Source organism: Acinonyx jubatus, chromosome D4, assembly GCF_027475565.1.
Source record: "Acinonyx jubatus isolate Ajub_Pintada_27869175 chromosome D4, VMU_Ajub_asm_v1.0, whole genome shotgun sequence".
NCBI lineage: Eukaryota > Metazoa > Chordata > Mammalia > Carnivora > Felidae > Acinonyx > Acinonyx jubatus.
In genome coordinates this window covers 75,619,769-75,638,762 of record NC_069391.1, presented here as the reverse complement: position 1 = coordinate 75,638,762, position 18,994 = coordinate 75,619,769, and the positions used below count along the sequence as shown (strand labels likewise).

General features: G+C 46.8%; 1 protein-coding gene across 10 annotated transcripts in view; it reads left to right on the top strand.

Moving 5' to 3' along the window:
* The window catches only part of PCSK5 (proprotein convertase subtilisin/kexin type 5), a 452,241-nt gene that overhangs the window by 51,233 nt on the left and 382,014 nt on the right, over nt 1–18,994 (top strand). Inside the window, exon 1 of one of the 10 annotated variants that reach the window (XM_053205262.1) lies at nt 11,222–11,800. The exons of the other annotated variants lie outside the window; for them this stretch is intronic. The gene's annotated coding sequence lies outside the window, so the exon portion shown is untranslated. Of the gene's footprint in view, nt 1–11,221; nt 11,801–18,994 lie in introns of those variants that run through there. 10 annotated transcript variants of the gene reach the window in all.

Genomic DNA, 18,994 nt, shown 5'->3' with positions numbered 1-18,994 from the left:
CTCTTTGTTACCTATCTGAATCAAAAACCATGTTTTTGTAAGTTTCTCTTATTTTGCCAGAACTTAAACCATTTGCCAGACGTGGTACTGTCTCACTCTGCGGCAGACATGGGAGCAACCAGTTGGAGAGACGCTGTGTTATCAGTTGAAAGAGGCATTGGGATATTTGGATCCTGGTCTCAGCTTTTATGACGAGCTCACAGTTGCTATTAGCATGCACTCCTCATTGGGCTTATTTCGCTGATAAAATCACGGCGCAGATGAGCTCTTTTCTAATGTTCATTCCAATCCATTAATCGCCGTCTTGAACCAGCATCACTTGTGATTTTACTGCCGGTCCACAGTGCCCACCACACGTGCCCTTTTTATGATCTCTTTCCAGTGTCTTTCCAAACTTTCTCCTCCATTTCTCCACAATACTTAGAATATTCCTTTAGCATTTTTAGCTGCCCTCCAAGACACCATTTTACCTGAAAGGGCTGAATGTGCAATTAGACTTGAGAGTAACCTGGTTAGTCTTGGGGTTACCTATTCAGCAACACACCTACTAAACCAGGAGCAAATAACGTTGCTTCTTTGTGGTCGTAGTCGACGTCTCTCACTGATCCAAGAGTGTGATGATGAGAATGGTGCTTAACTACTGATGCTCATGAAGTTCAGAAGAAGGGAGTATCGCATAGCAAGACATCAGGCTTAGTACGAGTTCTTTTAAGAATTAAATACTTTCTCTGATTTTTGGAAAACGGGATACCTTCTGAGATGACAACAAGAGAACCACATTTTTAAAAGCCTGGCCGCAGAAATGAGAAATATCTTAGGAGGGCAGGGGTGGGGATGTGGGTAGAGGTCGGAGATACAAGGGGCCCAAAATAAAATCAAAATGGAATGGAATTTTGTTCAAAATGGAACAAAACAAAATGGAATTAAGGGTGGACAGCATTAATGAAAATTGTTGATGGACATGTAGATACTTTTTTAATCCAGTGGCAAAGCTAAGCAACCATTTGCACAAATTAGTTGTTGGCCCCAGGCTGCCATTCCAAAAAAAAAAAAAACCAAAAAAAGTGTAAAAGACCAGCAGAGCAAGCAGATGAGTAACAAGACTGTGTCCTTAGGACATATTTGCTCGGCCCAAGCTCAAGGGCGGCTTTTCCTGTAGATGGAATGTTTCAGTAATGGGTCTTAAGGTACAGACATGCTTTTCAGACTTACCCTTTGAACCAGTGGGTAACCCCTTTTCGTTTTTTGTTTTAAACATTTTTTTTTAATTTTATTTATTTATTTTGAGAGAGAGGGAGAGAGCGCCAGCAGGGAAGGGGCAGAGAGAGAGGGGGGGAGAGAGAGAATCCCAAGCAGGCTCCACGCTGTCAGCAGGGAGCCCTGTGCGGGACTCAAACTCATGAACCGTGAGATCATGACCTGAGCCCAAATCAAGAGTCGGACACTTAACTGACTGAGTCACCCAAGCGCCCCGGGAAGCCCCTTTTCAACCCATCTATGCACAGAGAGAAAAACGACAAAGTCCTAGATTTCTTGAAGGATTGGGAAAAAATGCGGTCATTCCTTAACACAGGGAAAACTGAAGTCTTCTAGGAATGATGTAGCATGAGCGAGAAATCAGATTTCGCCCATCTGTTCAGTCTCCCTGTGGATTGTTTCAAATTTTTCTTGTGTAGGAGGTGCTGGGCCAGCCATCAGAGATAAAAAAAGCAGATGTAGTCATTGCCCTCAGGAAGCTTACCATCTAGCAAAACTGGAGTCCAGGTTTAGTCTATATACATATGCTGGCAACAATAAAGCTGAGACTTTTTATTTTGAGAGAGAGAGAGAGAGAGCGAGCATGAGCAGGGGGAGGGGCAGAGAGAGAAGGAGAGAGAGAGAATCCCGAGCAGGCTCCGTGCAGGCAGCCCAGAGCCCAACTTGGGGCTCGAACTCACCAACTGTGAGATCATGACTTGAGCCAAAACCAGGAGTTGGATGCTTGATGGACTGAGCCACCCAGATGCCCCTGAAGCTGAGACTTTTGAAGGCATCTTTTAATGTATTTTAAAAGCTTTTCGCTAACTCTTGTCAAGTTTATATTTATACCTAGGGCTGTCAGATAAAATAACACATTTTAATAGGAGCATGACTCAAATATCGCATGGGCTACACTTACGCTAAGAGAAATGGTTGTCTCCCTAAAATGCAAATTTAGCGGAGTACCTTGTGTTATGATTTAGTAAGTCTGGCAACCCTAATTTATACCTAAATCATTCTGAGATTACAGTTAGGGAAAAAGACATACTCATACTGAGACATCAGTACCCACAGTGAGGCACAGCTAAGGTGCCTCCTGGGAACAAAATGGCATAAAGCAGAGAGCCAATGACCGTTAATTTATATGGAAATAAATATTTGCGCATTTCCAGACCCCATAAAGAAGCTCTCGTAGGCTTTTCTTTTTTTTTTTTTTTTTTTAATTTTTTTTTTCAACGTTTATTTATTTTTGGGACAGAGAGAGACAGAGCATGAACGGGGGAGGGGCAGAGAGAGAGGGAGACACAGAATCGGAAACAGGCTCCAGGCTCTGAGCCATCCGCCCAGAGCCTGACGCGGGGCTCGAACTCACGGACCGCGAGATCGTGACCTGGCTGAAGTCGGATGCTCAACCGACTGCGCCACCCAGGCACCCCTTTCGTAGGCTTTTCTGATACCTTAGGACATGTGGATGCACAGAATCAATCGAGATCAAGCACAGGTGCTTACAGACACAGTTCAAAGCTGTGGTTCGGCCAGCTCAGTGTTGAGCTGCTGAGTGTCGTTCCCCAGGAAGGAGTGTGCCGGTGCCATTCTCATGGCTTGGGATGTGCGCTACCTTTGTGATGGCTCACTGCAAAATCACAGCTGAGCTTCAGCTTTGCTTTGTTTTTTTTTTTTTTCATGAAAGCCAAAATACTCTTTGGATTTCTTCCAGTTAGCAAAAACAGGTACTAACCTAGGTCTTTTGCAAGAGCTAAGTGGTATAATGCAAACTTTTGAAAAGCAGGGGAACCTTGTATCCCATGACAAGAGTATGTCCGGGCATCTAGATAGGTTTCCCAGCTTAGAATAGTATCTGTAATCCAGCCCTTAAGTTCTTCCCTCCCCTACCCCCACCCCAGCCTGACGATGACTGCTTCTTTGTTGTTTGGTAGAAAGACAAACTCTTGCAGCCCCTTGTGAAACATCTCATAAACTCTTCTTGATTCCAAGAGACGAAGCCAATTTTCTTTGAGACTGAGCTTTGTGTAACTGACCCATAAGCCTCTACGAGAGAGAGCGAGAGAGAGAAAGAGAGAGAGCAGGGGTAGAGGGTCATTACAGCTAACCTGGGAGCTGTCACAACAGGGCTTTTTAAATGAAAGCATCATCCTTCTGATCAGATCTCAGGTTGCCTGACTGCAGGCAAAGCCACGCAATTTGTAGATGTCTAGATTTTGGAAATTTCAAAGCCGTGTAGTTGTAGCAGGCCCCCCCCCCCCCACACACACACACAGGGGAAGGTTCCAACTTCAGAGCCATAAGTTCTAACCAGCGTTTGGAATTAACTGATAGGAACAGGGTCAGGAGTCCAGCCTGGCATGGAATCTGAGAATGCCAAATTACCCCGAGAGGGCAAAGGCTCCCCGTGTGCGCCTAAATGAAGATAACAAGATGAATCACCAGTCAGTAAGTTGGCCTTTTTCAGTTTTATGACTCTGTAGCTCAGACCTTGGGGAGCGCTGGGATTACATCTTTGGGAATGAAATGATAGACAGTTTTTCCCTCTGCACCAGCTCCTGCGTCGCGAGTTAATTCGGTGGCAGGGACTTAGGATTCTGTGAGGGTCGGTTTTCTCCTCTATCATCAGCGGATAAGAGAGCCCAGGCTCAGCCTTGTGTGTCTAATTCAAGTTTGTAGTTGAACAAACCCTGTGAAGTGACAGGCACAGCTGTGCATCTGTGGCATAATTTACAGGATTTGAATCTGAACAATATGTTCTCTGATGGGAAAAGGATAGTCATAGGAAAAACGATAGCTCGCATCTTTTCAAGAGTTAATGGAATATGTAGTTACTAAATCCTGGAAAATCCTCATTATATTGTATATGTATTTTTGTTCTTTAGAATTGATTCTTGTCCTATTTTATTACAATAGTTCTCAAGCATACAACAACATTAGACAGCCCCAAGTGAACACCACTGTACTTAGTATCTGGATTCTACCATTAACATACTTCTTCGTCACATGTCTCTGCACCTGTCCATGTTTATCTGTCCATTAATCCATCTGAATTTTCGATGCATTTGGAAGTACATTGCAGATGTCCGCCTAGTCCTCCTAAATATTTCAGGTGGGGCATGTCATTAATCTATTTATCTTCAGCTTTTTTTAATATACAGTTTGCATACAGGGAAACTCACAGGTATTAAGCCAGTGCATACAGGTGCGTAACCTGGATCCCTTGCAAGGTACAGATTGTTGCCATTACCCTCCAAGTTTTGCTCAAGCCCCTTTCCAGTTGGGGGGAGACAACCACTGTTTGACTTCTTTTCCCCAACCGTGAATTCGTTTTGAAGGAATTTTATTTTCAATTAAGCTACACTTTGCAAAGAGTAAACTTTGTTTTTTATAGCGGGCAGTTGTGTGAGTTTTGCCACACGTATACAGCTATGCCAGTCAAAGTCTAGAACAACAAAAATGCATCACCATCGGAAATTCTCTTGGGTTCCTTTAGAGTCACCCCCTGCCCCGAGCTCTGAGAACCACTGACCTGATTTCTGCCCCTGATAGTTTTGCCTTTTCTAGAATGTCATAGGAGAGACATAATGTAACATGTAGCTTTTTTGCATCCGGATACTTTTCTCCTTAGCAAAATGCATTTGAGATTTCATCCGGGTGGTTGTGTCAGTGGTTCATTCCATTTTATTGCTGAGTAGTATTCTGTTGTGTTGGTATATCAGTTTCCGTTTCCATTTCCCAGTTGAAGGACATTTGGGTTACACCAGGTTCTGGTGATTATGCATAAAGCTACGATCAACTGAATGGAATATGTCTCTAAGTGTGCAATGAGGTAGATTTGCACTAGGCAGGTTTTGGGATTTGTCCGTTCTCCATCCACTACCCGAACCCGACACAAGACAAGTGCCCAGTCAAGGGGTTGCTGGAAGTACGAATTGTATGACTTGGGGGGGGGGGGGGAATTGAGTGATCTCACTCCTGTGCAATTTGCAGTTTGTAGATTCAGCTTGTCAGTACGCGTTACATTACGTTACACATTTTGACTTTGGGAACCTGAAAAATACATCATTAACTCTTTGAATTTCCCAGTTTAAAATGTCTGTCTCGTGGGTGATTTTTGTTTTGTTTTGTTTTGTTTTGGAAGTGGGTTTGGTGTATTTTACCTTGCTGGCCAGGACAAATATTTTGATTTTCCAGTTTCATCTCCGGAGCAAGTATGGTATCCTCTACCCTTATGTTCTGAGCACTGAAGGTGAAGGTTTGATGGTGAGGAAGCATGAAAAGCGAGATTGGGGAAAAGGGATGTGGGGGGGGGGGCGGTGGAGGGCTCCAAGAAGCATTAACAACCGTCGATAAATATTTCGACAGGTTGCTATGTGGCAGAGGTTACACCAGGTCAGGTTGCTTAACAGTAAATCAGGTTGATGCAGGGTTTAGTTAGCTGAGAGTGTGATGAGAGAATGCATTTCACCATAGGATCGTGCTTTTGTTTGGGCCAGAAACTCGCTGCCAACTGTGAGAAGCCGCTGCCAGGTGCCTACTGGGATGAAACCTGCTTGTCTCTTCTTGCTTCTTGCATTTTCTGTGAAAGCAGAAACAATTTGGTAGTTTTATTTACGTGCGTGAGCGCATGCGCACCCGTTTATAATAGAGTTGGAGATAGCAAAAAAAAAAAAAGTATTTGCTTCATTCATTCATTCATTCATTCGTGCATTCACCAGAAACGTATGAAGGATCTATCAAATCCCCGTACTTTGGAACCTGTAAAGAATAATCAGACCTTAATGAAAGAAAAAAGATGTGGTGTCATCACTATGGTAAGAGTTAAGGGTGGAGATAGAATTTTGCTTGGGAGCTTCAGTAAAGCCCTGTGGGGTGGTCGGCTTCCCTCCCCGCTTTAAGCCAGGAGTCGAGGAGGAGACGGGTGTTACCGAAAACTTTGTATTCAGCATTGCACTGGAAGGTATGAAGCTGCTAAACTTCAGCTCGTAGTAGAATGACATCATAGACCATCTGAACCCGTGGGTCGTTGGCAATTGTGTGGCTAAACGGTACACGGAAACATGGAAAACCGAGTGCTTTTGCAACACACGTGCTTTTGCAGCACACCCGTATTTCGTTTCTAGAAATAGGTGTGTTTTCTTTCCTCCCACGTAAGAGTATGCGCGCAGGTTCTGGGATCATCATCGGGGAAGCATTCCTCTTTATATGTACATCATGGTCCAGATTAGGTTCATCCGTCACCCCAGCACTCAACTACCGTCAAGAATGTGTCTTGGGGTTTGTAAACCTTGACGTTGCTTATGAATTTATAAGCACACACGTTGGGTAACGGGCATCCCGGGAGGGAGGGGGAGCGCCTCCTTGAACGTCTCCCTCCCCCACTTCTAGCATTCAAGGAAGCTGATGAAGCATCCGGGGAAAACATTGTGGTGCTTTATCCTTATTAGAACGATAGCTTTGTTACAAAGTTATTGCGTTACAGTGCCTTGGCTTCTTTCATGATCAAATTTACTCATAATTGCAGTGGTTACAATGGCAATTTGTTACACTTAAAATGCTTGGCTCTCCAAAACGTCACTATTAACGAGAGTTAAGTGGGAGTTTGGCTGCACGGATCAAGAGGATTTAGTGCTCAGGAAAACCGAAGGGGAATACACGCATACCCCTTGGAAGCGTGCGACAGCCAAATCAAGCCAGCTGATGGGGAGCGTGGCCCCCAAAGTTGCCCTCCTGTTTTGTTCTAGGGCTTTCTTGACAGAAGACCAGTTCTGTACAGCACTTTGGGGAGAAAGGAAAATTATGAGAAAGCACACTTTGCCCAGTAGCGGTTGCCTACACATCTTTGAAATGGTGTCTATTTGCACATTCTACTATGTGCAACTATGAAATTCCTTCCTTCCTTCCTTCCTTCCTTCCTTCCTTCCTTCCTTCCTTCCTTCCTTCCTTCCTTCCTCCTTCCTTCCTTCCTTCCTTCCTTCCTTCCTTCCTTCCTTCCTTCCTCCTTCCTTCTTCCTTCCTTCCTTCTTCCTTCTTCCTTCCTTCCTTCCTTCCTCCTTCCTTCCTTCCTTCCTTCCTCCCTCCTTCCTTCCTTCCTTCCTTCCTTCCTTCCTTCTTCCTTCCTTCCTTCCTTCTTCCTTCCTTCCTTCTTCCTCCCTCCCTCCTTCCTTCCTTCCTTCCTTCTTTCCTTCCTTCCTTCTTTCCTTCCTTCCTTCCTTCTTTCCTTCCTTCCTTCCTTCCTCCTCCCTTCCTTCCTTCCTTCCTCTTTCCTTCCTCCTTCCTTCCTTCCTCCTTCCTTCCTCCTCCCTCCCTCCTTCCTTCCTTCCTTCTTCCTTCCTCCTTCCTTCCTTCCTTCCTTCCTTCCTTCTTCCTTTCTCCCTTCCTTCCTTCCTTCCTTCCTCCCTCCCTCCCTCCCTCCCTTCCTCCTTCCTTCCTTCCTTCCTTCCTTCCTTCCTTCCTTCCTTCCTTCTTCCTTCCTTCTTCCTTCCTTCCTTCTTTCCTTTCTTCCTCCCTCCCTCCCTCCTTCCTTCTCTCCTCCCTTCCTTTCTTTTTTTTTTAAGTTCATTTATTTATTTTGAGAGAGACAGAGGAAGAGAGAGAGAGAATCTCAAGCCAGCTCTCCACTGTCAGCGCAGAACCTGATGTGGGGCTCACACTTACAGTCTCATCGTGACCTTTGCTGAAGTCAAGAGTCAAATGACTGAGCCACCCAGGTGCCCCTCTCGTCCCTCCCTCCCTCCTTCTCTCCTCCCTTCCTTTCTTCTTTCCACCTTCCCTTCCTTCCTTCTCACCGCAGACATCTTCCTTCCAAATATGTTTTAAGTTCTACACTAAATATCGGCTGCATCCTAAGGCCAATTCAAAATACATAATTGGAAGGAAGAACTAGTATTTATCAAGCTCCTACTATATGCCGAGCTCTGCGTGACGCAATTCCTGAGCATTGTCACTTGATGATCTTGACAAACCTTTGAGAAAGGGGCACTTGTTTCCAGGGAGCAGACTCAGAGGGACCAGCCACTTGGCCAAAGCCTCTGCTGTTTTTCCCTTTTTTCCCTGCCCCACACTTTCTCCTGCATGTGCTTTTCTTTCCAGAGATAAAAAGTAGGCGGGTAAAAAGCAACAATTAAGAACGACTGACATTATCTAGGCTGGAACTCTCAGGCATGGCTGAAAAATCAGCTTCCCTTCTCTCCGTCTTTAAAGCCCCTTCTTCAACACACATACTGTAAAGTCATTTTCAATGATTTCATTTTAAGCAGTCTAAAACACGTAAACTGTCGTTTCAAACTGTAGCTTCCAACTAATTTACCTGTAACATTTAATTGGAGCCGGGATACCACTGTGTCTACTAAACATCAGAATAAAAATCATCATAATAAATACTTCTTGCATACTTATTATGTGTCAGGCCCTGTTATAAGTGCCTTACGTAGACTAACTCCGTGTTTCTCAACTTTTATTTCATTATTGCCCCGCTAAGGAAAAATTTTTAATTTAATGTAAATGAGCTAAGTTAAGTTGAATTTGAATTACATTTAATTTCTCCATAATGAGAACAATTAAATACTAGGGAATAAGTTTGTGTCGGGCAAGGTTGAGCGTTAGGGGACCCACAGACCATTATAATGTCTCAGATTTTTTTCACCCTCCGAGATGATATCCCTCTTGTTGAGAATGCATGCGCTAACTCAAATCATCTGATGCTCTGACAGCTGTAAGAGTTGGGTGCCATTATTAGTCTACCCATTTTATAGATGAGAAGACAAAGACCTGGAGAGCTTGAGCAACTTGCTGGAGGCATAGTTATTAAGTAGCCAAAGCTTTCAGTCTATACCTTCTTCTTCTTTTATTTAACATTTATTCATTCATTTATTTTATTTTTTTTCTTAATTTTTTTTAACATTTATTCATTTTTGAGAGAGAGAGAGCATGAGCGGGGAAGGGGCAGAGAGAGGGAGACACAGAATCTGAAGCAGGCTCCAGGCTCTGAGCTGTCAGCACAGAGCCCGATGCGGGGCTCGAACTCACGAACTGCGAGATCATGGCCTGAGCTGAAGTCGGACGCTCAACTGACTGAGCCACCCAGGTGCCCCTAGTCTATACCTTCTTAAGCACTATACTGTGTTGCCTCTAACTCTTCAGTCATTCATACCAATGGCTACCTATATCTGCAAACACATTTTTGTACAGTTATCTCCCCTTATGCACTGGGACTGTGTTCCAGGACCCCCAGGGGATGCCTGAAACTGAAGATTGTATCAAACCCTACATTTACTATTTCTTCCTCTACATACATACCCGTGATAAAGTTTAACTTATAAATTAGGTGCAGGAAGAGATTAACAATAACTCATAATAACATAGGACCATTCTAGCGATATAGGATAATAAAAAATGTATGAATGTGGTCTCTGTCGCTCTCAAAATATCTTGTTGTACCACACTCACCCTTCCTGTGTTGACGTGAGATGATAAGAGGCCTACGTGATGAGAGGAAGGAGGTAAAGGACGTAGGCACTGGGATGTCGCATCAGGCTACTGCTGGCCTTGTGTCCGAAGGAGGATCATCTGCTCCCGGACCACAGGTGACTGCACATGACTGGCAGGCAACTGAAACCGAGGAAAGCAGAACCGTGGATAAAGAGGGAGTACAACTGCATTTACAAAATAGTCATTGCCGATCGCAGTATGATCAAGGATGTCTGTGCGTGTTCCCCCTGGTTAACCTACGGTGCCAGCCGTGGCTTACTTAGCGATTCTCAGCATGAACCCTGGCTCGGCCCTTTTCATAAGTTCCCCACCGTCTTACCTACATTCATCCTCCTGAGAGCTGTGGGGCTGTGGGTGTCATTGCCCTCGCTTTCCGGAGAAGTCAGAGAGGAGCCGTGGGCTTAGGGAAGCTGCCTGCCGCCCCGGGCGGGAAACTAGTGACCGAGGCAAGCAGTCCAGACCATGTTCCAGGTACGTCCCGAAGCCCATGTGTCTCTGGTCACTTCCTGGATCATCTTCCGGCGCCGTCCACACCCTGGGTGGCCTTTCAACATCTCATCACTCGTTTGAAAACATGTCACTATCCTTCAGAGGTTTCCTTGAAATAATTCTAGATTCACGGACGTAACAGAGTAACTCAAGCTTACCGTCTGTGAAACCTCAGAGATCCATAGAAAGAGCTGTGCATAGCTTAAGGTGCAAACTGCATAAAAATATCGGGAGTCTCGCTGGAAAACACTGCTGTCTGGAGATCGGTTAGGAAGGAAAAGTATCTTGGAACTTGGGCCGGATTACAACATAGAGGCGGTGTTGTTGGTTTTTTTTTTCTTGGTGGCCTGCCTCTCGTTGGTCTTCCCGCCCTCCTGTATCTGTTCATCTTTCTCTTCTCTGCGTGCTCGCATGCCCTTCGGCAGTGATTCTCAGACGGACTCTCAGAGCCGTAATTCACAAGAAGTTGCAACAGGCCAATAATGGCTTAAGTATTACTTCTCCCCAGAGGGTTTGCAATTTGGCAGAAATTGAAGCTTAGGGGATAAAATATTAGGGGTGACAACTTAGACTCGGGGCAGGGAAATTCCTGGGAGGACCTCACGAACCACTGGCATCTTTCCCAATGGCTGCTGTCCACAGACTCGCCCTAGGCCTGTTTCTCGGGTTGTAAGTCACGTTGAGTGTGGGTGTCGTGCGGTTTCCTAGATCCCCACCTTTTCCGAGATGCGAGCTCCCGTGCTAAGTGAGGGCCACCTTCCTTTTCTGGTGTCTTGTCGGACGCCATATCTTGGCAGTCCTGGCAGAAGGATGTGGGCCGAGGGATGAGGGATGTGGCTTCTGCTCTTGGCTCCCCAGGGTGACCGTGTTGGTGGTCTTCTGTGTCTTAGTTTCGCCATCCGTTTTAGTGCAAAGGATCGGAACATTCTTGGAGGTCACAGAACGGAACAATGTGCTGTATAAACAACGTGCTGTATTGTTGTTACAATAACAAATTAGCGACTCTAGCTTAAATTTCCCACACTTGATGACTTGTGGATGTACCAAAGGATCAGAAACTGTCCCCTGGGAGAAAGAAAGACCCTTCCTCCTATCTTCCTACAAGAATAGAGTGTTAGGATTTGGGCCACCATCTCCCGAGACATAGGCCTGCGTCTCCCTGTGGAAGGTGGAAATGGTGGCTCCGGTAGGTTCTAGAATCCTGCTAATTAGCTGTCTTGTGGATCTCTGCCTCCGAGGTTCTAACCTGTCTAGCTAGCCTTTTGGTTTTCTCGTTCTAACTTTTACAAATCTCTTTTTTTTTTTTGCATTTAAAACACCATATTGAAATACATGGTAATATTGATACTAACATTTTATATTAGGCAAGGAGAGAGAGAATATCTCTGTTTTAATAACCTGGCCTCTTATTAGAAACAAGCGTACACATCCAGAGTAACAATCGCTTGCTGGTGGTTGTATGGCATGACCGTTTCTCTTAGGTAACTTTGTCTTGAGATTGAAAACTGCCTTGTACATTCAAGAAGATTGTGAAAAGCAGCCCATCGTCAACGGCGAGTCTGAGGTTGACATTGGGGTAAGCCCACTCTGCTTTCTGTGATGCCTGGGTCACACCGACCTCCTGAAGGAGGCCCAGAATAAAGTCAGGCTTTGACCCAGTCCCGCCTCAGCTGTGCTCAGGACTCACCCTCCCCTCGCTCCTGCCCCAGTTGGTGTACAAGGGGGTTCGGGAATGGAGATGAACCTAGCTGATGGGGACATTTTTCTCTGCACACTTAGCAGCGGTTAGTTCGTCCAGACAAACTATACACAACAGCTGGAAGAAATTCTGCTCAGTACCCGTGCGTATCTTACGAATCGTGCGGCCTGGAGACGGCTTGATTCAGCGGAAAGGCATGAGCCTCAGGGGCCACAAACTTGTGGCCACTACCCGTGGGAGGTTCACAAGCTCGAATCTGTGCCTCAGTGCATTCTGTCTCGCGGGGCTGTTTTCCGGATGAATGGAGATAACGTACACGGAACTGTCTTTCCGTGGAAGACTGGACCCTTGATTTGGAGTCAGGAGAGCTCATCCTTCTGAGCTAATTCTTCAGTGAACATGTCGGGCAAATGAATTTAGCTCTGTGAGCAAACGTTTCCTTCTGTATAATAAAACGGACATGATAAGAAGAAGGACTCATGGGAGTGTGAGGGTTAATTTAACTTATGCAAAGGACGTGTTGTAAATGTGAAAGCAGTGTATTCATTCACTCCTTCATCCAGCCAACACTCCACCTCTACTTTGGAGTCTTGCCCGCAGGGAGTTAGCTGTCGGGGGGGGGGGGGGGGGGGGCAGACACAGAAGCTCAGTGAGGCCTCTGGTAGAACTATGCCCACAACACGGAGGAACACTGAGAAAAGGGGAATCTGGAATATCTTCCCAGAGGAGGGGAGACCCTTGAACCAACCCTTAAGGGACAGGAAGTTGACCTGCGGACAGGAAAATCGAAGGGGCACAAGGACGCTCTGAGGGAGAAGACTAGCAAAGTTTCAGAAAGACACCGACCTATGGAAGGATTTGCGGGCACCCAGTTAACGTCTTGTTTGGTACCCCGGGGCCAGCAGGTGTACTCGTTCCAGTGGTGGCTGCCCTTGGGGCCAACGTTGTGACCAGGGGACAAACTGAGACATTTGCCAGGTGAAACTTAAGAACCCTCGTAAGAGTCAGCTCCCATTGGTGTCATTTGCGGCCATAAACATTCAGCTTCAAAGACTGTTACTTGGACGCTTGGGGTATGTGCAGGGCTCGGTCCTGGGCGAGATGCAGGGGAGGAGTAAGAATGAGCAGACAAAGGTCAAGGACTCACAGTAATGACAAGAGCTGTCTGTTACTGAGCACTCAGTATGGGTCTGACGTGGTTGTGTCCTGTATTGACTCATTGAAACATTCCAAAGCCCTCGGAGAAGAGGGTCATAATCCTCATTCCATATAGGTTGAAATGAGCACTTTTGCACATAGAGCTGGTTTGTAGAGGATCCGGGATTCAGGCTCACGTGCCCAGCAACAAAGTCCACGGTCAAACTCCTGCCTTTGGTGGGTGCGGAAGACAGATGTGTAGATGACCCACTACATACAAGGCAAAGACGGGAGAGTGAAGGACGCTGCAGGAGATAATTAGAGAGGCTAGAGCTAGGGTCCTTTTTCCACTGTAAAATCAAACGAAAACCGACAAATCTTTGTTTTGCTTACATTTCTTAAACCGGGACAGAAGAATCAATCAGAGCAATTGTCACATTCTAACAAGCCAGCGAGTTGGGGGAAATGAAAGCGTAGGGAGGAACGGGATTGGTGTGAAACAACCAGAGGTCAGGGAAGCTCGATAGACCAGACTTGTGTCGGATTGAAAAATCTGAGCGACCTCCCAAAGCTCTGTGGGCAGCTAATCACTGAAAGGAAACGGAAAAGAAGAAAAAAGAAAAAAAAGAGAAGAAAGCAAGGCAATAGAGGGAAAGTATCAGAGGAAAAACTAATGTTAACATTCAGGGCAAACAGAGGGCGTGTGATCACCGGGGAAAGGTCTGATTAAGGAAAGACCACGGAAGAGCAAAAGGAAATTTAAAACGCCCAGGACTGGAAGTGGAATCTTGTTAGCATAAAGGCCAATTTAGGCTTTTTACATATCACAGGGTTGCATTTCTGTGTTACGCCCCCTAATTGCAGTTTCAGAGAAGGTCAAAGGTGAGCGTCAGGCGCTCTCAGGACTCCAGCCCATTAATACCCAACAGCTGTTTCCCAAGCGCCTGCCAGGAGCTCCTTCTCGGAGCTTCCATGACGCCTAAGAATCGTCCAGAACTTTGCAGACGATACCAGCACACCGGGCTTGAACCGCAATTGTGCTGGTCCGGCGCGGACCTCTCGTCTCCCTGCTCAGTGATGGATAAGGCTCTCTGCCCCATGTCATTGTCTAGCTCATAAGGGAAACTGAAATATGTCCACGATCAAGTAGGATGAAAAGTGGAAAGTGGTTCAGTGCCAAAGGGCTGCATCAGGCAGCAGCCGCTTATGAAACAGAATTGCTTCATGGGATCGTCCCTGACTCGCCTAGTTTTTGTTGCCGCTGAACTGAATTGAGTCTTTGTGATTGAGCTGAGCCCGAAGTCCACGCCTCCCCGTTGCATCCAGGGCCTGTTATGTGGCCTTATCTCCCATTCCTGGCAAGAGAGAGAGAGGCTGGCGTACCCGTACGCGGAAATGATCTGAGACTGCGTGGACTTCCTGGAAAGTGATTTAAGATCCAGAGAAAGTTCAAAAAATTTAAGGCCTCTCATCGATGAGGACCACCAATCAGTCACCAATGGCAGCCACCAGCCACAGGTGGCCATTATGCCCTTGGCACGGGGCTCGTATGTCTGCGGAACCGAAGTTTTAATTTTACTTGTTAACGTTAAATTTGAAAACTTACTCTTGACTCAGTTATCAGGAAACGTTTACGTGTGTTTGATACAGCTTGGATATGTGAGTCTATTTCACGGGTCAGTTTTATGGAATCTAAATAAAGATCACGTATTGCCGATGAAAATGTTGTCTCCCAAGTTGAGATGTGTTGTGTGAAACACATACTTGATTTCAAAGACTTAGAACCAAAAAACAGAACATAAAATATCTCATTCTGTATCGCGGGGCACTTGGGTGGCTCGGTCGGTTGGGTGTCCGACTCTCGCTCAGGTCGCGATCTCACAGCTCGTGAGTTCGAGCCCGACATCAGGCTCTCTGCTGACAGCTGGGAGCCTGGAGCCTGCTTCAAATCCTGCGTCTCCCTCTGTGCCCCTCCCCTGCTCGTGCTCTGTTGCTCTCCCTCTCTCCTTCAAAAATAAATAAACGTTAAAAATTTTTTAAAAATTCAAAAAGTTTAATAATGTCTGTATTGCTCACATGATGAAACGGCTACAGTTTGGATGTACCGGGCTAAAGAATATTATTGAAATTTATGCCACCTGTTTCGTTTTGCATCCTTAATGTGGCCACTGGTGAATTTGAGATCAGCAACACGTGGCTTGCATTCTCTTTTTATTGGGTAGCACTGGTTCGGGCCCTGATGGCCCACAGTGCCTCCCCGGCTGCGCTCACCACAGACGATAGGCACGGAGGCCGGGAGGTTACTGCCCTGGCAGAGCGCGGGGTTCCTGCGGGAGGATGACAATAAATGGATACACATAAATAGTCAGCATGAGATCAGACTGTGGTAAGTCCTGGGAACCAGTTATGCCTGGGGAGGGGGGGTGCTGGAGCACCGGGTGGGGGGGAGGCCACGTTTAGAGAGTATGGCTGGTGGCAGGAGGGGGTGGTCCTAGATAAAGTGACAGTTGAGCCTGGAGGGATGAGGGAGAGCCGAGAGAGATCGTAGAAGGGGTCTCTGATCTGGGAGCCGAGGGGTGGTGCTCCCTGTGCTTCCCTTAGCTCGTTTTGAAAGACTCCTTGAGCTCCCGGGTCAAAAGGAGGATGTAGACAGAGCTACTGGCTCGCGACCAGGCCTGGCAAGGCTCCGATCCAGCTGGGCCGGGGGCCAGGCAGTCGGCCAGCGCATGGGGCGAGAGTCCGTTGGCAGATTCCTCTTCCTGGAGGAACCTGCTGGATGTTCAGGGCTAGGAACGCGATAGCGCGACTCTTCCATAGGAGTCAAAGCACTTTCCGTTTGGACGGCTGGGTATTCATAGCAGAATGCAGAGCAGGTTTAAACCGTGGCCCTGGGGTGTGCGCCTGGCACCTCCGTGCCGCCTCCCTTTGGAAAGGGACGGGATGCCCCGGGCTACGTAATGCGTCGTGCTCTGCCCCAGGGGGTCTCAGCGGAGATTTGGAAGTGGACTGAGAACCAGCATTTGTGATGGGCACACATAATTTGCCCCATCTGTAGAGAGTGGCCCTATCAGCGGGGGTCAGGGAGCTGGTGAGACATCACCCCTGAGGCTGGCTGAGACTAAAAGGGGACCAACAAAAGTGATGAGTGACAGCAGAGTCCTGAACGGGCCTTTTGGCATCCAGTGCTGGTCCCGTCTCACTTCATAAGAAACAGCATGTGTAATGGTTCACTGAGTGGGTTCTGGGGGCAGGTGTGGTCTGAATCCTCCTCTGCCGATTACTAGCTGGGGGAACACGGGCAAAGAACTAAACCTTTCTGAGTCCCAGTTTCCTCGTTTGCATGCTGCCAGTCCACCTCCTAGGGCCGTCACGGGGATTACACAACAGGATTTATATACCCTGTCTTACAGAAGGTCCCTGATAAAATGCGACTATTAGCATTTGCACCGTTCTTATTATTTACCTTTCTCTTTTTTAATAAAAATGACCGTCTAAAAGCCAAGCTGAAAGATCGGACTAGGTCACGGCTCCCAGGTTAGCGTCTGGGGAATCTTTATCCGACCCAATCGAGAGGTCACTCTGCTAACACCACTCTGGGGGGACAAAAATAACATAATCTTGGCTCTTCTGGGCTGCAGACTTTGGCAAACCCACGGAGATCACAGCTCTCCTCTGAAATGACTCTCAGATTTCTAGCTCTAACAATTTATGGTGAAAATCTAAGGAGCTTTCGTGTTTAGAATAAGCAACGTGGAAGAGGAGCTGTAGAGGGGCATCTTTACCTGAATCATTTCGTTGACCATGTCTGCTATACAGAGCGTCTTGACATGTCGCTCTTAAGCGGCAGATCTTAGCCAACTTAACGAGGTGCAGACTTCGTGCCAGGCAAGGGAGAGGCGGCCAGTGTTAGGAGCATTTGCTTGAGTTCATTTTTACTTTGGGTTGAAGAATAATTCAACGGTCGTGTAGAACGTAGTGGAAAAGCATGGGCTTACGAGTAGGTGTGCGTGCCAGCTCTCGTACCCTCGTGGGTGACCTTGGACACTTTGCGTAGCCTTTTGAATCTCAGTTTCTCCGTCTGAGAAATGGATATGGCATCCAACCTTCCCTTTTATGGAGAGGGTCAGAGGTTCTATAGGTAGCGTGCCCGGGGCTGACGTTGTGGTTCTTAGCAAATCTCTGGACCCTGGAGGTTGCGTTGTTCTCGCGCATCTGGAGAGCACACTCAACCGTGCGTGGGTTAGGAGGAGGACATGGGCCCGGAGACCAGACAAACTCTAAATTCCATACCTAGGTAGGTCACATCGTAACAGGATGAAAGTCCTCTGGCAAGAATACCAACAGGTTGGGCGTTCTGAGAGTTTCTTGTAATGTTTTTATTTTTCTTGATATTAAAAAAATTTTTAATGTTTATTTTTGAGAGAGAGAGAGAGAGAGAGAGAGACAGAGCATGAGTGGGGGAGGGGCAGAAAGAGAGGGAGACGCAGAATCTGAAGCAGGCTCCAGGCTCTGAGCTGTCAGCACAGAGCCCAGCGTGGGGCTCAAACTCACGAGCTGTGAGATCATGACCTGAGCCGAAGTCCGATGCTCAGCCGACTGAGCCATCCAGGCGCCCTTATTTTTCTTGATATTTTTACCTCAAGACCATGACCATTTATTGCTTGGCCGATGTGTTGGATGGAATTGAGAGTGTTCTCAAGGCACTCTTCCTGACATTATCTCCGTGTTCTTGAATGTTTTACACACACCTTGTGATAAAAGCAAGGAAATAACACTTGTGCTTAGAACACAGTTTGGGGGGGGGGTAGAAAAAAAGGCCGACAGGGGAGTGAGTTGTGGGGCGGTCAGCCCTACCCCACCAAAGACTGGCCGCTTCGCTGAGCCTGGAATCTGGGCTTCTCTCGCGCCGACGTTGTTTGTCCTTGATATTTGATGGTTACTAGGTGTGTGCGTGTTCGCAAATGACTGAGGGAACAAAGCCCACAAATACCGATGCATGACTAATAACAGTAGAATTTCAGTTTGACGGATGCCATTATTAATTCATGGTTCGTTTCGGCTTCACATATTAATTAAGGCCGCACTGCCTATCTGCCGGCTATGGGTAACAAGGCTATTTCCCTGTAGGCCCATATTCCAAATCAGCAGTGTATTGTCAAATTATAGAAAGCTGCAAGTTTGTTCTAAGTAGCCCCTTTGTTTCTTCTTGCTCACATTGGGGAGGGGAGGGTAGGGTGTCCTCACCCAGATTGGTTCAATTACACTAAAAGCCAAGCGTCAAATGTTAGAATGTGTTAGGTGGCCAAAGGGCAGGCCAAAGGGCAGGCCTAAGAGGAGGAAGGCCTTTCTTAGCACAAATAAAGTGTAACCTCACTGGGATTCAAATTCCGCATTTGTACAGTGAAAGGGTCGAGCTAGATAATCTTGAAGATCCCTGCCCAAACAGCAAAGAATCTGTGGTAGGACACCGGAAATGCACCTTTGACCTTTGTCACGTGCTTGTGGGTGACTTTTTCTTGGTAAGGCTATTTCCCCCTTTCTTAGGTGTATGAAGCAAAAACCAGTAGATGTAGAAAGCTAGCTGTTTGCTCTTTTTAAGTCCCCCATCCCAGAAAAGGAGGGAATTCTTGGGAAGAACAATAATCCTGAGCTGCCCAACTGCCACCCGATGGCCGTGGATTCCCAATGGTGATGTGGTTTGTAGTTAGGAAGCAGAATCCAGCATGTGGGCCATTGAGGGCACCTTAGAGGTAGCAGGGGATGCATGAGAAGTGTAGAAACAAGGAGCTCGTCCCTCCTCTCAAAAGGGTTCGCCTTACGAGGCCGTGTCGGCTGCTCTGGGCCCTCAGCCCTCGTATCAGCCAGTGCAACTAGAAGTTACTCCAGGGCTAATGCTCTGGGTGCGGATCAGCCAGTGCTGAGGCAGGATTGCAA